This window comes from Sturnira hondurensis, unplaced genomic scaffold (assembly GCF_014824575.4).
Source record: "Sturnira hondurensis isolate 20B ecotype Veracruz unplaced genomic scaffold, ASM1482457v3 Scaffold0017503, whole genome shotgun sequence".
NCBI classification, from domain to species: domain Eukaryota; kingdom Metazoa; phylum Chordata; class Mammalia; order Chiroptera; family Phyllostomidae; genus Sturnira; species Sturnira hondurensis.
In genome coordinates, this window is record NW_028090134.1 from 1 (window position 1) to 20,656 (window position 20,656).

Below are 20,656 nucleotides of genomic sequence, written 5' to 3' on the forward strand. Positions count from 1 at the left end.
GTGGCGCTCAAGAGGGAACAACACGCTGATGTTTCTCTCCCTCTCTTTCTCCTTTCCTCTCTCTAAAAATAAATGAATAAAATCTTGTGGGAAAAAAAGAGAGAGAGATGAGAAGCCACAGGAATCCGTGCATGGTGGGGTGGGAGTGGGGATATAAGGTCCAGAAGAACAGGGCACGTGGAGGACTGCGGCGTCTGAGAAGGTAATGACGGGCAGGAAAGTGATAGAGAGAAGAGAAAGCGTTCTCTTTGGGACATGCTGGGTCTGAATTTCCAGGGGACACCATGGAATTGATTTGAGGGCGGTTGAAATAGTGGATGAATCCGGGGCTAGACTGCACTAGGCGCATAGACTAAAAGTCCTCGTGGTGGGTGAAGTTATAAGTTCATACTGGGTCACCCAAGAGAAGTATATAAAGTCATAAAAGCAGGATCTGAGTGCGGGGCCCTGTGTTCTGACAAAAGGCTGAAATGGGCAGGCTTCAACAGCAGGAAGAAAACAAGGAGGAAGCCTGCTCATAAAAGACACGGGACAAGAGGAAAGTTCCAGGAAGGAGGAAGTGGTCACAAATATTACTAATCATGCAGGTAAGATACAGAGAGAAGTGACCGCTGGTTCTGTTGTGTGGAGACTATCAGAGGTGGGGAGGCTCAGGGAGGATGCAGAACCAAGGACCGAATGAAACGGGAGAAAGTCGAAAACAGACATCACAGACTTTATTTCAAGAAGTTTGCCTGGGAAATGGCAGAGAGACAGACTGTCCCGGAGGACTCAGAGCTGTGACTCTCCAGGGCGGGGCCATTGGAGACATTCACTAGTCTCTTTGAATCTCCGTCTTTTCTTTGCTACACTGAGAATGACACACGCCTTCCTGAAAAGGTTGTTGTGAAAGTGAAATGAGATCTGGCACTTGGGAGGGTTCAATGTACAGTGGGCATTACTGTTGCCAGAACAAGAAAGGAAACTGTGACCTCACACAAGAGGGAAAATAAGAGAGAAGAGACTGGAGATGGAACACAGCACCTGGGGCTACAAACCCCCTGCAGTCCCCACCCCTCTGGCCCACCTGAGCACCAGCCCTGATGGCCCTGGTTCCACAGGGACTCAGCAGGGCAGCAGGGCGATGGCGGGCAGGATCACAGCTCCGGTCTGGCTCCTTCCGTCTTCAGGGGCATCTGCAGTGGCCAGTGAGCCAGGCGGTGAGGAGGACAGGAGGCAGCGTGGGAAGTGGAGAGCTTTTCTCCCCAAGGGAACGGCACGGTTCCTTCTGAAAGGTCAGGATAGATGAGCTTGTTTTGTGTAGGTACCGGTTCTCTGTGTGAGCAATTCACATGTCAGGTCCAGTGGAGACAGTTGAGTTTTGTGGTTGCCTGTGTGTTTTATCTTTATTGGTTCATTATTAGGATTTTTATACATTCAATGATTTCAATTGATTGTGGTCATTTTTCCGATGCTCTAATGGTCCCAAATGAGAACCCCTTCATACTGGCTGCTGTTTTCTTCTGACAGGACTCTGTCAGTCTTCGAAACTTCCTTGTTTTCTACAACGCGCTTGCCTTGTCTCCCCGTAACCCAGACCTGAAGCCAGTCCGTCTCCAGGAAGCTCCGTCTCCGTCACGGACGGTGGGGTTTGGAAGCTGCAGTCAGGGCGCTGGGGATGCTCATTGCTGCCGAGGCCTCATTGGTTCTGGGCTGTCTGTTTGCTGGGGCTGGACTTTATAGATATAAAGTAAATTATTAGTTAGGATTGATGTTTGTTATAATTCAGCTTCTTTATTCTACCTTTTCGTACATTGAAGATCTTGGTTCCTAATTATGTCAGTAATTACTGATTTCCCCTGTTATCTAATATACATAGTTTAAAATAAAACACAGTATCACCATTAACAATGACTATTAAAACTACTGAGTAATGTTTGATATTTTGGGGAATTTTTTTGTCCTTAGAACATATTCCAGTAAAAATATACAGCATTGTTTTCTAGTTACTTTAATTTTTTAACTAATTGCTTTAATTAACATTTTTTCTGTGTGTTCTACTTGCTTCTGTTTGTTTTAAATTTTACAAGTTTTTGTTTGGTTTTTATAAAAATTGTACAGCATATATACATTTCAAAAGTCAATATTGCTCAGCTGGTCAGAACATCGTGCCGATGCACCAGAGTTGCCAGTTCAATCCCCAGTCAGGGCACAGACAATCAGCCAATGAGTGAATCAGTAAGTGGAACAACAAACTGAGGTTTCTCTCTCTCTCCATTTTCTCTCTCAAATAAATAAATAAAATTTCTAAAAATTCAATGCTCACTATTGCTTCAAACCCATTTCATCTAATTTATCCTCCTTTCCCCTCATTTTCATAAATTTCTGGTTGATTGATAGTGTGGCTTTTCGCAAATGTCTGTTTCCCTCTTTCCTACCCCAAAGGTAGCACATACCCGACACTTCTTTGCATCTTGGATTTTCCACTACATCATAGACATCCCTCCACATCGTTTCAAAGTGACATCCCTCCCCCTGGCAGGTGTGGCTCGGTTGGGTGGAGCACTGACCTGTACACCCACAGGCTGCAGGTTCGATTCCTGCTGAGGGCACCTGCCTAGGCTGCGGTTTGATCCCTGGTTGGGGCACTTACAGTAAGCAACCAATTGATATTTCTCTCCCACATCGGTGTTTCTCTCCCTCCCTCTCCCTTCCCCTCCCTCTGAAAGCAATGAAAACTGTCCTTGGGTGAGGCTAGAAGACAGCAAAACAAAGCAAACAGGAGAGACCCCCCTCATTCTTTCTGTCAGCGGCACGTTACCCCGCCGTGTGGAGGTGCCCCGGCTTCTCAACTCCCCCCGCTCTCCCTGAGCGCGTTCTCACCTTTGCAGCTGCAGACTCGGCGTGTCCGTCTTAAATGGCTGTTCAGTCATGACTACTCACGTATGTCTGGCATTTCCTTACACATATCAAAATACATTTAGAAGAAAAATATCACTTATGTTGACTTATTTTTAATTAGCATTCCTCAGAAACAATTCAGGAAACCGTGTGCTTCATGGTGAACGTGCAGACAGCAAACCTGATGGAAGCGAGGTGGTTAGACTAGTGCTTGGCACCTGGGAGGTGCTCGGTAAATGACAGGTAATAGTGACACAAGTGACAAAGGCAGACCTTGTATTGCTTATTTTTCTCCCTCTGGACATATCATTAGAAATTTGAGAGCTGAATGGACGCATTTGACTCTTTAGTCAGTTCGCTGTTACAACATTTGTTGAGTAACCACCATGTTCCAGGTGTTACAGTCAGAACTTGAACTTGGGGCCGAGTCACAGACTGCAGGCCTGAAGGAAGGGGTGAGGGGCAACTGGGAATCCAGCCTCATCCCAGGAGTGGGGCTGAGGCTCTAGGGAGGAGGCAGCAGAAAGTTCCAGGGGCAGAAGTGCCAGGGAGCCCTCCCCTGGGGAGACTGGGGCTGGCACAGATTGGAGCCTGTACAGCAGGGGAACAACCACAAGAGGGAGCCAGGTCACAGCTGGTGCTCCCTGAGGGGAGGGGACGGCTCCCCTGAAGGCGGGGTCACTTCCCAGGGGCTTTCCAGGGGTAAAGAAGCAAAGGCAGCACCATCCAGAACATGTCCAAACCACAGACTCCCATCTCTCCCCTCCCTCTCCGAGGGCTGGTTCATAGATCTGGGTGAAGGCTGCCCTTTTTAACAGGCTCCCAGATTCTTTCATGTCCTTGTGATTTGAAAACCACCTCTCTACCCGACTCCTTTGGCCCTTGACATAAACTAGTTTATATGGTTGCTTTTCTCTCTGTGTACTTTTTATTTTCTTCACAGTAACCAGTATCTTTAAGCCACACATTTAGAAAGCATTCAAGTTGAACTCTTAAAAATACCTCCTCTCTCTGTTTTTTAATCCACACCAGAGGATACTTTGTCATTCAATCTTCTGTTTTTTTGAGAGAGGGAGAAGGGAGAGAGACAAACATCCATGCAAACCCACAATCTAGAAATGAGCCCTGACCCGGAATTGAACCCACAACCTTTTTGTTACAGTAGGATGTCCCAACCCACTCAGCCACGGTGGCCAGAGCTAGACCTTCCCTCCTCCTAGACACCTGCAGATCTACTCCGCACCCTCTTAACTCACATGGCTGACCCCAGGTATAGGAAGCGGTCATCTTATCCAGGCCTCAGCAGACTCGATGCCACGCACATGACTCTAGGGAATGTGGAAAAAGATGACCCTGGTACATCACGGCTAGACTCTGATGGACTCTTCATTACTCGCATGAACCTCCCTCACACTGTACCCAACAGAACTGGTGCTGGTTGCAGGTAGTTGCAACGAACAGACCACTCTGCATCCTGTTCAGGGAAAACCTCAAGTCTGAAGGCAACTCCGTCAAGTCCCTGGGAGCAGCCCATTCATAGTAAAACACAATGGGCCCTGAATCGATGTGCCAAATGAATCCGGGCCAGCCTGATGTTAACTGCCAATCAAATGACCAGGTGGTCATGCTCAGTGACCGTCACCCAGAATCCCCTGTCCCAAGTCCCAGCATCCTCACACCTGGGGGAACTAACTGGCCATGGACCGGTGAGAGGATCCAGTGGGAACATCACTAACAGATTTATTGCTGCTAGTCAGAGCTGTGGGTAGAGCAACCAAGTGTGTGTGTGTGTGTGTGTATGTGTATGTTCTTTTTATGTGTATGTGTGTATGTCTGTGTGACTGTATGTTCATGTGTCTGTGTGTGTGTGCTGATGTGTGTGTGCTGATGTGTGCGTGTGTGTGCTTGAGGAGAGCAGGGTTGCTAGTTGGAGCCCCACAAGTCCTGCCGTGAGTACTGGGGACAGAAAAGAGGAGACCTAGGGGACAGAGGTCGATCCCCTTCCAGGTCAGCATAGGGGGACGTACTAAGACCGTGGCACAGAGCTCACAAGGGCTACCAGAAACGTCGAGGAATTGTAGGAGTCTCCCACAATCCATTTCTATAAGAATGGTCATTTCCTACAGGAGAAAAGCCCACATGACCAAGGCTGGTCAGGCTCACAGTTCTGGGATCCTACCTCTGACCGCCACCACCCCAAAACCTCCCCTCCCCCTGCCTCTCCTCTTCTCTTCTGTTCCCTGTCCTCTCCTTGTCCCTGTCACCCTTCCCTGACCCTGTTCCTCCCCACAATGTTTCTGACTCCCCACCCTCATTCCATTCAAATTCTTTCATTCCTCCCAGACCCTGGGAACTACAGCTGGGGTCACTGGGCAAGCACGTGCCTGTGACAATGAGGCAGGTCCCCGTGAGGACACCCACCTGCCTGATGGCCAGACCCAGGGCTCAGACCAGGGTCTCTGTGGTGTCTGGCACTGGGCTGGGCACCTGGGGCGCTGGGAAAGAAAGGAAGGTCGGGGTGCAGGGAGGGATTCTGGGGTAAAGGAGAGTGGAAATGAGAGGAGTGGGCTGGAAGGCTCCACACCCCAGTGAAGGAGGAGCGGCCATCCTGGCCCCAGTGCCCCCGGCAGCCACAGACAGCGTCTGCCGAGGGCAGAAGGTCAGGTATTAGAAGTTGGGGAGCAAGTGCTCGGGCTGGGAATAGAAGCTGCTCTGGGCCACCCCTTCGGTGCGTATTTGACCACTGCACCGCCCAGTGGCGTTGATCACAGGGGGAAGATGTTGTCCAGGATGCAGATGAGGATGTTGGGCTGGCCCAGTTGCACACGGGACTCTGGGAGCACAGTCACCCTTGGAGGCACGAGGAGAAACGACGCCCTGAATCCCAAAGGATCATCCCTGCAGCTGGGCCTTATGAGGACTGGGACCGAGGGACATTTCCTCCATGCAGCCATCTGTGGGCAGGCAGCCCCTGGGACTGGAGCGGGTGGGGGCAGAGGGAGGAGAGACTGAGGGGGCTGTGGGGGCTCCAGCAGCTCCTGCATCTGACAGGCCCCTGAAGGGGAGTCCTGGTGGGAGGGCTCCTTCCTCCAGAAGGAGGGGCTGCTGAGGGGCTGGGAGAGATCTAGGGCCTCCTGGGAAAGGAAGGGGCTCAGCACCACAGGCGCAGACTCTGGGAGCCCAGTGCCAGTGCAGATGGGGGCCTGTGAGGTGGGAGGAGGCGGCTCTGGGCTTCCCTTGGCTGGAGGAGGAGGGGGAGTCAGAGGAAGGGCCAGGTACAGCTGGTGGCTCTGGTGTGGATGGAGCATTCCAGCAAGACGTCCAGATGAGCTGTCATCGTCACAATGCTGGCCAGTCCCTCCTCTTCAGCTCCACAGAGACCAGCTGCTCCCCTTGAACTCATGGGTGAGCTGTCCCGAGGCCCCATAGGACTGGTAGAAGGATGGCCCATAGGTGTGCATGTGGTCAGCTGAGTTCAGTCAGGGAGAGAGAAGAAATGTGTGCGTCTCATCCATGACACGTGCTATGTTCAGTCTCTGAGCCTGAGCCCCATCTGGGTTCTCAGGGGACAAGCCTTGTTCTGACCTGAGCTGGTCCTTGGAGACTGGAAGGGGTTCTGGGGTGGAAGGGAGAGGACAGAGGGGAATGGGCACCTGCCCGACACTCTGACCCCACAGAGACTCGGGTGTGGCCCGGCCCACCAGGCTGGGAAGAGCAGAGGCTGCCTAGCAATGTGCTCAGGATTCCCGAGGTGAGATCCTGGCCGTGACCCACTGCTCCAACTGCGCTATCAGGTCCCGTGTGTGAGATGAGGGTGTGTGGGCGTGCGGTGAGGACGTGAATGAGGGCAGGAGCACCGGTGGGCTTCAGGCACAGAGATGCCGCGTGGATGGGAGTGAGGGGAAAAGGCAGTGGTGGCAGGGGTAAGATTTGTGACACAGGAACCAAAGGCGAGGACAAGGCAGCCCAAGGGATGGCTGAGAGCACTGGGAAAGAGGTCAGAAATTCAAGGTTCGTGTCTGACTCTCCGTCTCAGAGCGTCGTGATTGAACCTGTCTCTTCTCATAACTGAAATCAGTTTTCTGAAAATTATTGGTTAAGTTGTAATTGGTAAGGTTCCTTTTTTCTCTTATTTTTTCTGTTTATGTTGCAACTTCTACTTAATTATATTTTATATCTTAAAATTCAATATTATTTTTGTACTACTTCCAGTGTACAGCATAGCATTTAGACAATCATACACTTTTCAAAGTGCCCCCTCTGGTATTTCAAGCGCCCACCTGGCACTGTAGAGTTATAACGAATTGTTGACTATATTCCCTGTGCTGTACGTTACACCCCCAAGACTGTTTTGTAACTACTGTGTGTACTTCTTAATCCCTTCACTTTTTCACCCAGCCCCCGACTCTCCTCCTCTCTGGCAACCATCAGTCTCTTCCCTGTATCTGCTAAGATCCCTATAGCATTCTGGGAAGTTGTCTGTTCAGGAGTCACTGAGGGATGGCTGTGTGCCCAGCACGATGCCAAAGAAACACAGACCAACCAGCTGTGGACCCCACATACATGGGGCTCACTTCTGGAGCAGAACAAAGACAGATAAACAAGTGACCAGGGACGAGAGCTGCAGTAGAACCGGACTTGAAGTCAGGAAGGGGTGGAGAAATCAGAGTGCTGGGAGGCAGAAGGATGGAGGTTTGGGAGGAAGAGGGGAGGCACCTGAACCTGAAAAACTCTGAGCCAGACCCTGGCTGGCTGGACTGAGTTGCACCTGTCCTTTAGGTTCAGAAGGGACATGAGAGGTGAGAGGGAGTGGGGCTCTCCTGGGAAGGGGAGTTGCTCTTGAACCTCAGAGGGAGAGGAACAATTCATGCTCTTTACTGTCTCTCACATGAGACGACACCCCAAATGTCCTCACCCAGTGGCCATCAGCTCTCACTATTGATGACCCCAGCTTCCTGGGGGCCCAGGGGGGTCATTAAGGTGTGGAGTCCCAGTGGTCTCACTGAGGACCACTGCCCTCTGGTGCTTGAACTAAACAAGTCTCTGTGGGTGTGGGGGTAGAGGAACAAGGCAGAGGTAAAGAAGAGGAAACCAGACTCTAGAATGGGGGAGCACCCTGCTGTATTCAGCCAATCAGAGACATCCTCTGTGTTCATGTGGCTGTTGCTGGGCAAAAAAGTGAAGAAGAGCCTGGGTGAGGAGACCAAAGAATTCACTGGGTCCTTGTGCACCAGGGAGGCTTGGTCCATGAGAGCGTCAAAAGGAAATTTCTGTTTGGGGGCCAAGGAGGGACTTCTGTCCACTGTTACCGCATCCTCCAAGAGGGACACGGGGAGAACAGGCTGTCAGAGCAGCGAACAGCTGAGCTGGGACAGACCCTCCCTCTGAGCTGGTCCGTGGTGCAGACAGTCATGCTCTCCCTGGGAGTTTCTGCACATGAGTTTGGGGTTAAAATGTAAGTTTTACTTAGAAATTTGAAAATGGAATCTGTGGTTATTCTGTAGAGTGAAAATACTTTAAACCTGTTAATCACTTTAGAAAGTACTTTTATTTCATTGTGTGAGACAAACAATGTGCTAACTGTTGGAGATGCTCAGTCTCAGGAAGGCTGTGAGGAGCGTCAGTGGACTGTTCAGAGGCAGAGGGTGCTGTGTGACCTCCATTTGTCCCCACGGGTTCCTGGGCACCCTTCTGCATGTTGCCTGGGGCCGACCTGAATCCCACACTCGCCTTGGCTTCTGGCTGGGCTTGGCCCATGGGAGGCATTGGCAGAATTTCATTCAATATAAAAAGTATCTATATCAAGTTCACTGTCCTTCCAGGTAAAGAAAAATCGAACCGAATGTCTGCAGACCATTTGTCAGAGACCATGAAATAATGATTTTCAACGTGGAAGGGATCTAAGGAAGCATCAGAGTCTGTGGGTCCAAACCCGGCTGCAGGAGAGAATCACCTGGGGAGCTTGCTGAGAACACGGACTCCTGGGCTCCATCCTGCCCTGAGTTTAAGTAGCCTTTCCAAGGGCAGGGACAGGGCATCTGTGTGCTTAGTATGCTCCCCAGGTGATTCTTGGGCTGACTTCTGGCAAAAAACCAAAACCAAAACCAAAAACTCTTTGATGTACTTCCCTTGATGGATAAAGGGACCCTCTACTGAGTGGGGCAGATCACGGCTTCTGACTGCAATCAACCAACTCACAACTGGCAACAGACGTGGGCGGCACAGTTTATGGGAACTGTCACCTTAGTTCTTTCTGTGTGCTTCCCCCAGCCCAGCACATCGTGCGCGCTCAGTAGCTATTTGCCTGTGAACCAGTGGTCGCCCCCTGCTTGGGTCCCTCCCCACCTTTCTCCTGTTGGGGGTGGGTGGGGTGGGGGTGGAGCTGGAACTGTAGGTCGATCAGACACCAGATCTGTGATGAGGGAGAGCTTGTGATAAGGATGTTGTTGCTTTGTTTAGTGCCAAACGGGGATTGAGTGCTTTTAATTTCAAAATACATTGGGGATTTTTAAATGTATGAGGTTTTTGTTATTAACTTCTAGCCTAATGGCACTATAATCCAGAATCTTGTCAGTATGAGGCATGTTGGGACTTTACTGAGACTTGCTCTGTGGTTGGAATGTGGTCAGTGTTTGTTTGGCATGTGCAGGAGAAGGGAGAGATGAAGAGAGGGAGAGAAATAGTCTGTGGTTGCCTGTGGCGTGCCCCTACTGGGGACCTGGCCCACAACTTGGTGTGTGCCCTAGACTGGGAATCGAACTGGTGACCCTTTGGTTTGCAGGATGGCACTCAAGCCACTGAGCCACACCAGCCAGGGCTACAACTGGTATATTTAACGTTGAGCTACGACTGTATGATTTTTCTATTTGTTTCTATTTTTTAAATCAATTTTTGCCCTCTATCTGTTCAGGTTATTAGGAGCTTAGTTTTGGGAATTATAGTTTCAATGAATCGAGGCTTTTCCCAGTTTGTACTGACAGTCTTGTTCTGTCTGATGTTAACACGGCAGCACAGCTTTCTGTTTGTCAGTGTTTGATTGGCATGTGCAGGTCTATGCACGATGCGTCAGGTGGAGCTCTTGTAACTGTCATAAAGGCGGATTTTGCTTTGGCTTCAGTCTGACAATCCCTGTCTTCTCATTGGTGGTTCAGTCCTCGTATTAGTCAAAGTGAGCAAAGTTGCTTCTCCAACAAGTACAAGCAACCTCAGTGGCTGACAAAAGACAGGGTGACCTTTCACCCACGTGCAGTCTGAGGCAGGTTGCAGCCTCTCAGTAGCTCTTCTCCAGAAAGTGACTCATGAACCCAGGGAGCTGCATGTTGCATCTCCACTACCAAGAAGAACTTTGCTTCCAGATATGCAGACTGGAGGGAGAGCCAGGGGAAGGCACGCCCGTTCCCACGGCTTTGGACAGAGACCCCGTGCCGTCTCTGCTCCCAACGCATCGGCAAGGACCAAACAGTGGCCCGCTCACGTGTGATGGGGGTTGAGAAAAGGCAGTCTAGTCGTGTGTTCAGGAAGAAGGAATGGCTTCGTGACCACAGACATAGTCTTTGCTCATCCCCACTATACTTACTGTGATTATTGGTGTATTTGGACTCATTTCTAATACCTAATTTAAACATGTTTTAAATGTAGGTATTCATATGGCAAATCTTCTTAAGCTTTGCCTGCTTGAGAGAATGTTTGTTGTACCATTACTTTTAAAGAAAGTTTAGCTGTGCATTAAGTTCTAAGTTGGAAGTTTTTTCTGTATGTCTTAAATGATGTCAGCCGAATGGCATTTTGCATCCAGTGTTACAGTTAGGAAATCTGATGTCCGTCTGTCCTTTCGGAATCTTTCACATTTTCCCATTGTCTTTGATATTTTGTTTTCTTGTAGCTAAAATGGGTTTTTCCTTCTCTTGCTGTAGGATGTTGTGGGTCTTCTCTACCGTTTGATGCTGGAAGTTCATTTCTTTCATCCTCTCTATTTTATTTTTTTCTCTCTTTGAAACTCATATTATCCTTGTTAGAGCACTTATCTCCTCCTCTCTTTTGAATTTTCTATTCTATATTCAATTTCTTTTTATCATTTTATTCAATTACAGGTGACATACAATATCATATCAGTTTCAGGTGTACCCCACGGTGACTAGACCTTTACTTTAAGAAGCAACCAACTCCAATGAGGCTGATACCCACCCGCCACCACACACAGTTATCACAACATTACTGACTCTTTCATACGCTGGACTTCACATCCTGTGACTCTTCCGCAACCGCCAATTCCTACTTCTCCATCCCTTCACCCTTTTCACCCGTTCCCCCAGCCTCCCTCCCCTCTGGCAACCACCATTCTGTTCTCTGTGTCTATGAGTGTTTTCTGTCTTGTTGGCTTGTTTCTTTTGTTTTTTTAGATTCGACCTATAAGTGAAAGCATATGGTGTTTCTCTTTCTCTGATAGACTTTGTATTCCATTTCTTTATCCTTCTTTTATCCTGGGGAGTCCTTCAGTGCAGTCCTCTGACTTACTCATTGTTTTTCAGGTGTATCTATCACACTATTTATTGCCATTAATGGTGTTTTATTTGGACTATTATATATTTTACACCTAGAACTTCTCTATAGAACTTCTCTATAGAAATCTCTATAGATTTCCACATATTCCCTATATTTTTATATTATAATAGCTTCTTTCATTTTTTAATGCATTGTCATGCCCTTTTTACATGGCTAGTCTATATTTTCTAATACTTCCTTTTTTAAGGACAGATATGGCCTGTTTGTTGATTTTCTTTTGAGGTGGTGACACTCTTTAAAGACAGGGGGGTGTTGTTTTGTCTGGTGCGTGCGCACCGCTGTCAGTGCCCTGTGTGTACAGAGAGGGACGGGAAGGAGCTCTGGTGAGGTGTTGGGAGAGTGAATGACATGGCAGTCAGTGTGACTGTTGTCCCTGTGTCCTCCGGACTCCAGCAGGGACTTCAGTCCCGATTTTCTCCTCAACCCTCATACAGCTGTATGACAGTCAGGGTCTGGCACTGTCTCCTGCACCATGGGACAGGCAATGACTGTCCAAGGCCAATACTGGGGAAAGGCAAGAGCAGACACATGTTTTTTTACTGTTGTTCAGTTACACTTGTCCCACCATTTCCCCGGCTGCTCCCCTCTGCCCCATGAAGAGCAGACTTTTCTGACGGGTCTCTCGCACTACAGTGAGCAGCCGGCTTGCTTGTTCAAAACACCTTTCATTCTCACGAGGTATCCTCCCTACTTTCCCTCTGTGGTTTCCCAGGGTTCATTTGTATGTGTGGGAAATGACAACACATGCTAATTTATCCTGGCAGGAAGCAGTGTCTCGATTAGTTTTTTGTAATATTTATGTATGAACAACATTTTCTCCAAGATGAAAAGATCACTGGGTCATAATTTAGTGAATCTTTGTCATACAGCCTTCCCACTTCTCAAATGCTAGTATGGTGTTAAATAAATGCCTATCAAATAAATCAAAATAAAAGTTAAATAAAGTGGGAGACTTCCAGCCAAGATGGAGGCGTAGGTAGACACACTGTGCCTCCTCACCCACTAAAAGAAGGACAACAAGGAATTTAAAAACAAACAACAACCAGAACTGACAGAAAATAAAACTGTATGGAAGTCTGACAACCGAGGGCTTAAAGAAGAAACATTCATCCAGCCTGGTAAGAGGGTTGGAGACCGGCAGCTGGTAGAGAGGACTGGAGGCCAGATGGCAGCTGGCAGACCAAGGAGTCTCACATTTGTGTGCAGATAAACTGGGAGGAACAATTGGGGAGTGAGACAGACCGTGCAACCCAGGGTACCAGTGGGGAAATAAAGCCTCAAAGCCTCTGGTTGACAATTCCTGTGGGAGTTGAGGCGCCAGCAGGAGAAACTCCCAGCATCACAGGAAAGTTTGTTGGAGAGAACAACAGGATCCCAGAACATACACAAGCCCACCCAGGAATCAGCACCAAAAGGACCCAATTTGCTTGTGGGTAGCAGGGGAAGTGACTGAAAACTGTCAGGGAACAGAGCAAGCAACATTTTTCCCCCTTAGAACTGTCCCCCACATACAGTACCACAATGCAGCAGCATGGGTTGCCCCCCTCAGATGAACAACTAAGGCTCTGCCCCTTACTGTCTAACAGGTGCACCAAGACGTATAAAAAAGTGGCCCAAATGAAAGAACAGATCAAAGTTCCTGAAAAAAATATAACTGAGCAAAAAAGACATAGCCAGTCTATCAGATGCATAGTTCAAAACACTGGTAATCAGAATCCTCACAAAAATGGCTGAGTATGGTGGTAAATTAGATGGGAAAAAATGAAGGCTATGCTAAGGAAAATGAAGGAAAATGTAGAAGAAATCAAAAGTGAAGGGAAGGAAACTGGGATTCAAATCAATGGTTTGGACCTGAAAGAAGAAATAAACATTCAACCAGAACAGACTGAAGAAACAAGAATTCAAAAAAATGAGGAGAAGCTTAGGAACCTCCACAACATCTTTAAATCTTCAACATCCGAATCATAGGGGTGTCAGAGGAAGAGCAAGAAATTGAAAACTTATTTGAACAAATAATGAAGGAAAACTTCCCCAATCTGGTAAAGGAAATTGGCTTCCAGGAAGTCCAGGAAGCTCAGAGTCCCAAACAAGTTGGACCCAAGGAGGAACACACCAAGGCACATCGTCATTAAGTTATCCAAGATGAAGGATAAATAGAGAATCTTAAAAGCTGCAAGAGAAAAGGAGACAGTTACCTACAAAGGAGTGCCCATAAGACAATCAGCTGACTTCTCAAAAGAAATCTTGCAGGGAAGAAGGAGCTGGAAAGAAGTATTCCAAGTCATGAAATCCAAAGATTTACATCCAAGATTGCTGTATCCAACAAAGCTTTCATTTAGAATGGAAGGGCAGATACAGTGCTTCTCAGATAAGGTCAAGTTAAAGGAGTTCATCATCACCAAGCCCTTATTATATGAAATGATCAAGGGACTTATCTAAGAAAGAGAAGACAAAAAATATGAAAAGTAAAATGACAACGAACTCACAGTCATTAACAACCAAACCTAAAACAAAAACAAACTAGGCAAACAACTAGAACAGGAACAGAATCACAGAAATGGAGATCAGCAGAGGAGTGGGAGGGTGAGAAGGGAAAAGGAACAGAGAATAAGTAGCATAAACGGTAGGTAGAAAATAGACAGGGGGAAGGTTAGAATAGGATAAGAAATGCAAAACCAGAGAACTTATATGTGTTACCCATGGACATGAACTAAAGGAGGGGAATGTGGGTGGGAGGGGGTGTGCTGGGTGGAGGGGAATAAAGGGGGGAAATGGTGGGACAACTGTAATAGCATAAACAATATCATATATAAAAATAATAAAATAAATAAAAAGAAAAAAGTTAAATAAAGTGAATACCAGTGGTTCTAAGGAGAGACATCCCATACTGGGAACAAATACCAGAAATAGATACAGGCTCATCAAAAGTATCTGAGTAAACTGTCTACTCTTTGACTATGACAGATTCAATTACTCTACATGGTCCAAAACAATGATTTGAAGAAAATGGTAGTTGTATCTATCTTGTTCTCTGGCCTGATAAGTTAAGGTGTTAGAAGATATTATTCATTAAGTACAGATTCATGAAACACCTACTCTGTCCAGGGCACTGTGCCCTGCAGGGAAACAGAGAAGAGGAGGACAGGGCCCCTCCTTCTGGAACCGTGTCGTCCAATACAGTAAAGACCTGCTCATGTGGCTATGGAATGCTTGCAATCCTGCCAGCTGGATGAGATATACTTTAAACATAAAGTGACTGGACTTCAAAGGTTAAAATATGTGCTATTTGTATTACACTATATATTATATTACATTACAGATGCTCTTTGACTTATAATTGGGTGACATCCTGATAAACTCATTGTAAGCTGAAAATATTAAACTTCAAAAATGCATTTAGGCCTTGGCTGGGTGGCTCAGTTTGTTGGAGCATCATCCTGGGAATTGGAAGGTTGTGGGTAAGAGTCCCAGTCAGGGCATGTGCCTAGACTGGGGTTTGGTCCCCAGTAGGTGTGCATACAGGAGGCAACCGACTGATGTTCCTCTCTCACATTGATGTTTTTATCCCACTTTCTCCTCATCCCCATTTCCCTCTCTCTAAAAGCAATGAAAGAAAGAGTCCTTGGGAAAAATATCCTCTGGTGAGAATAAAAAAGTGCATTTCAGACTTTTCAACAGGGCAGTGGAGGGTGTAGATATTGCACTCACCCCCTCCCATGACCAAGCTGGAAATACAACTAAACTGGGAAGAATCACCCTGCATCAACAAAGAGAGACTAGCTGAAGAGGAGTCTTATAACCAACAATTTCCAGAGAAAGGCACATCGAGACTGTCCCTGCACAGCAGCTCACACACTGGGGTCAGGGTTGAGCCTCACTGTCACGCAGCCTGAGCGCTGATCCACATGAACAGCACAACAGCAACAAGACTCAATTACAACAGGTGGTCTCACATACACACACAAGGGCCATGCCTAGAGAGCCCAACTCAGGAGATCAAGAAGACTGCACTACTGGATCCCACGGGACACCTACAGCATAAGGCCACTCCCCACAAAGACAGGGAGTCATGGCAGATCTACCTAATACATAGAAACAAACACAGGGAGGATGCCAAGGGAAGGAGACAAAGAAACATGACCCAAATGAAAGAACAGAACAAAACTCTAGAAAAAGAGCTAAACAATATGGAGATAAGCAATCTATTAGATGCAGAGTTCAAAACACTGTTTCTAAGGATGCTCAAGGAACTTAGTGAGGACCTCAACAGCATAAAAAAGATCCAGTCACAAACGAAGGATACAGTAACTGAGATAAAGAAAAATTTACAAGCAGACAACAATAGAGTCAGTGAAGCTGAGGATCAAATCAATGATTTGAAACATAAGGAAGCAAAAAACAACCATGCAGAAAAACAAGAATAAAAAAGAATCCAAACAAGTGAGGGTGCTGTAAGCAGTTTCTGGCACAATTTCAAGAGGTCCAACATTTGCATCATAGGTGTGGCAGAAGAAGAGAAAGAGCAAGAATTTGGAAATCTATTTGAAAAAATAATGAATGAAAACTTCCCTAATTTGGTGAAAGAAATAGACATGCAAGAACAGGAAGCACAGAGTTGCAAACAAAAGCCTGGAAAGAGGCCCACTCTAAGTCACATCAAATTAATTGCCAAAGATCAAAGACAAAGAGAGAATCTTAAAAGCAGTGAAACAAAAGCAGTTAATTACCTACAGGGAAGTTACCATAAGACTGTCAGCTCTGGCCAAGTCCCCAGTAGAGAGTGTGTGAGAAGCAACTGCACATTGATGTTTCCCTCCCTCTTTTTATCCCTCCCTTCCCCTCTGTAAAAATAAATAAATAAAATTTTAATATTAAAAAAAGACTGTCAGGTAATTTTTCAAAAAAATTGCTGACTAGAAGGAACTGGGAGAAATATTCAAAGTCATGAAAAGCAGGGACCTACAGCCAAGATTGCTCCACCCAGCAAAGCTGTCATTTACAGTCAAAGGGCAGTGAGAGAGCTTCCCAGAGAAGAAAAAAACTAGAGGAGTTCATCATCTCCAAACCATTATTATGTGAAATGATAAAGAGACTTTTTAAAGAAAAATAAGAAGATCGATACTATGAACAATAAAATGGCAAAAATATATACCTATCAGCAATTGAATTTAAAAACCAAACTGAGTAAGAAGAACAGAGACAGAATCATGGATATGGAGAGTGTTGTGATGGTTGCCATGTGGAGCAAAGTCTGAAGAGGTGAGGGGATTAAGAAGTACAAATAGGTAGTTACGGAATAGCCATGGGATGTAAAGTACAGTATAGGGAATGGAGTAGCCAAAGAACTTAAAAGCATGACCCATGGACATGAACAATGGTGCGGGGATTGTCTGAGGGAGTGTGTGTGGGGGGTACTGGGTGGAGGGGGAAAAAAGGAGAAAACAAAGAGTACTGTAATAGCATAATGAATACAATATAATGTTTTTAAATGTCTACATTCTCAAAAACAATGTATTGATTCAATGAACTTTAATTAAAATACCAATAGCATATTTCACAGATCTAGAACAAATATTTCCAAAATGTATATGGAATCAAAAAGAAAAAAAGAAAAGATAAAACAGACTTCTGGCCAAGATGGTGGTGTAGGTAGATACACTGTGCCTCCTCACACAATCAAAAGAAGGATAACCACAGATTTAAAAAACAAACACCAACCACAACTGCCAGAAAATTGAACTGTATGGAAGGTGTAAAACCAAGGACTTAAAGAAGATACATTCGTGCAGACCATTATTGGTAGTAGGGGTGGAGATGGGAAGCTGGTCAGAGAGGACTTGTAGCAATGCGGTGACAAGCATAGCAGGCAGTCTTATACTGGGGAACTTTGTCCAGCAGAGCTCCCCTGGACGCTGTGGATGAGAACAGTTTGACCAAGACATGATCTGCTTGGGGAGGAAGGCTGACCAGTCTCTCAGAGGAGAAAGGTGTTTTAGCCTCTTTCTCAATGGACTTTTATTGAGTTTAGCTTGCATAGGGATGCATATTAAAGAAAGGAGGTTTGGTTTACAGATAACATTTCTGAGATCACCGGGCTACTTTTCAGTGAGGGTCTCGTAGACAGCGTGATGCCGATTGGCTGTAAAACCTTGGGAAACAAACTTATTTTGTGCTTGGACCCTTAATATTTGAACGGAGGGCATTCTTAGCCAAGCAGGTTTCACAGGACTTTGTGCATCCTTTCTTAGGCCTGATCGCACCCCATCCCCATCAGGAACTGCTGGCTCAGGCACAGTCCTGCACCCTGCTCTGGCATTGCTTCAGGCCTGAGTCAGGTGGGGGATGCAAGGCAGACAAGAGATTAGGACTTTTTACAGATAGTATGAGGACTCAGGATATGATAAAGCTGAGGGGCAAGGGCTTTTGGTCCCTTCTCCACAATCCCCTAAGTCCTTCCTTGAGGGTCACTTCATGACTATGGCTGTCTTAGGCTGTTCCTTTCTTGAGGAATCTTACCCATCATTGACTATCCAGCCATCCTCCAGGGGCCATGCAGTGTGAAGTAAAGGAGGCAGTGGTTGCACCTCTGTCAGGAGGGTAAATTTGATCTCTTTATTGGCTTATGGTCCCAAGGTTCCCTAGCCATGGGGCCTTTTCACCTGTTGACAGAGTTACAGCCTCTGAAATCAGGCAGGATGGTTCCTAACAGTCCCACACTCACATGAGGGTAGACTGGGAGGAACAACCGAGGAGCAAGACGGGTCATGCAATCCACAGTTCCAACTGGGTAAATAAAGCCTCAAAAGTTCCAAATGAAAAAACTGTGGGGGTTGCAGGGATGGGAGAAACTCCTGGCCTCACATGAGAGTTTTTTGGAGGGAGCCACAAGGTTGTATAACATACACAAACCCACCCACCCAGGAATCAGCACCAGAAGGGCCCAATTGGCTTGTGAGTAGCAGAGAAAGTGACTGAAAGCTGGCTGAGAGCTGAGCAAGTGTCATTTTTCTCTCTTGGACCCCTCCGCACATACAGCACCACAATACAGTGACTTGGGTTGCCTCCCCTCAGCCCCCATGAATACCTAAGACTCCACCGCTTGCTATGTAAAAGGCATACTAAGACACTCCTCCCCGAAAGACCCCTACAAAATAAAATAACAGATCAAAGCTCTGGGAAAAATACAACTAAGTGATGAAGACATAGACAATCTATCCCATGCCCAGTTCAAAACACTAGTAATCAGGATGCTCACAAAAATGGCTGATAGGGTCACAAAATAGAGGAAAAAGTGAAGGCTATGAAAAGTGAAATAAAGGAAAATGTACAGGGAATCAACAGTGAAGGGAATGAGACCGGGACTCAAATCAATGGTTTTGACCTGAAAGAAGAAATAAACATTCAACCAGAACAGAATGAAGAAACATGAATTCAAAAAAAATGAAAAGAAGCTTAGGAAACTCGGGGACAACTTTAAATGTTAAAACATCCAAATCATAGGGGCATAAGCAGGAGAAGAGAAAGAGCAAGAATTGAAAATTTATTTAAACAAATAATGGAGGAAAGCTTTCCCAATCTGGCAAAGGAAATAGACTTCTAGGAAGTCCAGGAAGCTCAGAAAGTCCCCCCAAAAAACTTGGACCCAAGGAAGCACACACCAAGGCACATCATAATTCCATTAGCCAAAGTTAAAGATAAGGAGAGACTCTTAAAAGCTGCAAGAGAAAAGGATACAATTATCTACAAAGGAGTGCCCATAAGACCATCAGTTGATTTTTCAAAAGAAACCTTGCAGGGAAGAAGGGACTGGAAAGAAGTATTTGAAGTCGTGAAAGGCAAGGACATACATCCAAAATTGCTCTATCCAGCACAGCCATCATTTAGAATGGAAGGGCAAAGAAAGTGCTTCCCAGATAAGGTCAAGTTAAAGGAGTTCATCATTACCAAACCCTTATTATATGAAATGATCAAGGGACTTATCTAAGAAGAAGATAGATAGAAAATATGAACAGTAAAATGACAAAAAACTCACAACTATCAACAACTGAATCTAAATTTAAAGAAAACAACAAAGGGGAAAAAAAGCAAACTAAGCCAACTACTAAGACAGGTACAGAATCACAGAAATGGAGATCACATGAAGGGTTATCAAAGGGGAAAGGAGGAACAGGGGAAAAAGTACAGGGAATAAGTAGCATAAATGGTAGGTACAAAATAGACAGGGGGAGGTTAAGAATACTATAGGCAGTGTAGAAGCCAAAGAACTTATATGGACAACCCATGGACATGAACTCAGCTGGGAGCTAATGCAGGTGGGAGGGTGTATGCTGGATGGAGGGGAATAAAGGGTGGAAAAATGGGACAACTTTAGTAGCATAATGAGTAAAATATATTTTTACATAAATAAAATCCCAGAAATAAAAACCTAGAAATGAACCAATGCCTATACAGTCAATTAATATTTGACAAAAGGCACAAGAGCACACAATGAAGTGAAGACAGTTTCTTTCATAAGTGGTGTTGGGAAAATTGGACAGGTCCATGCTAAAAAAATAATAAAGTAGCCACCAATTTACACCATACAGAAGGATGAACTCAAAATGGATAAAAGACTTAAATGTAAGTAACAAAACCATAAAAATCCTAGGTAAAAAAACATAGGCAGTAAAATCTCAGATATCTCTCATAGCAATATTTTACTGATATGTTTCCTAGGGTAAGTGCAGTAAAGGAAAAAATAGACCAATGTTTATTTTTAGTTCATCAAACTAAAAATTTTCACAGCACAACAAACCTTTAACAAAATGCAAAGGGAACTCACTGTATGGGAGCACATATTTGATAAGGAGACATCTGATAAGAGATTAATTTTCAAAATATATAGTTTGTACAGTCAACACCCAGAAGACTAACAATCCGACCTCCAGCCAAGATGGAGATGTAGGTGGAAACATTGTGCCTCTTCGCACAACCAAGCTTAAAGACAACAAAGTTTTAGTAACAAAAATGCAATCAAACCAGACAGAAAATTAAACGATACGGAAGGCCAACAACAACAAACCTATTAGCTAGAATGGTGAGAGGGGCAGAGTCAGTGGCTGGCAGAGTGGGGTCCCGTAGGAAAATATGACCAGCCCGACCCAGGAGCACAGGTGGCAGTTGGCCGATCCCGGGTCCGGGGTGGCAATGGGTAGACCCAGTGAGGGTGCAGGTG

At 45.9% G+C, this 20,656-nt stretch overlaps 1 pseudogene; it reads right to left on the bottom strand.

The window, feature by feature from the left end:
• Positions 1 to 4,935: 4,935 nt before the first annotated feature.
• LOC119002603 (HLA class II histocompatibility antigen, DO alpha chain-like) lies at positions 4,936 to 8,129 on the bottom strand (annotated as a pseudogene).
• Positions 8,130 to 20,656: the final 12,527 nt, after the last annotated feature.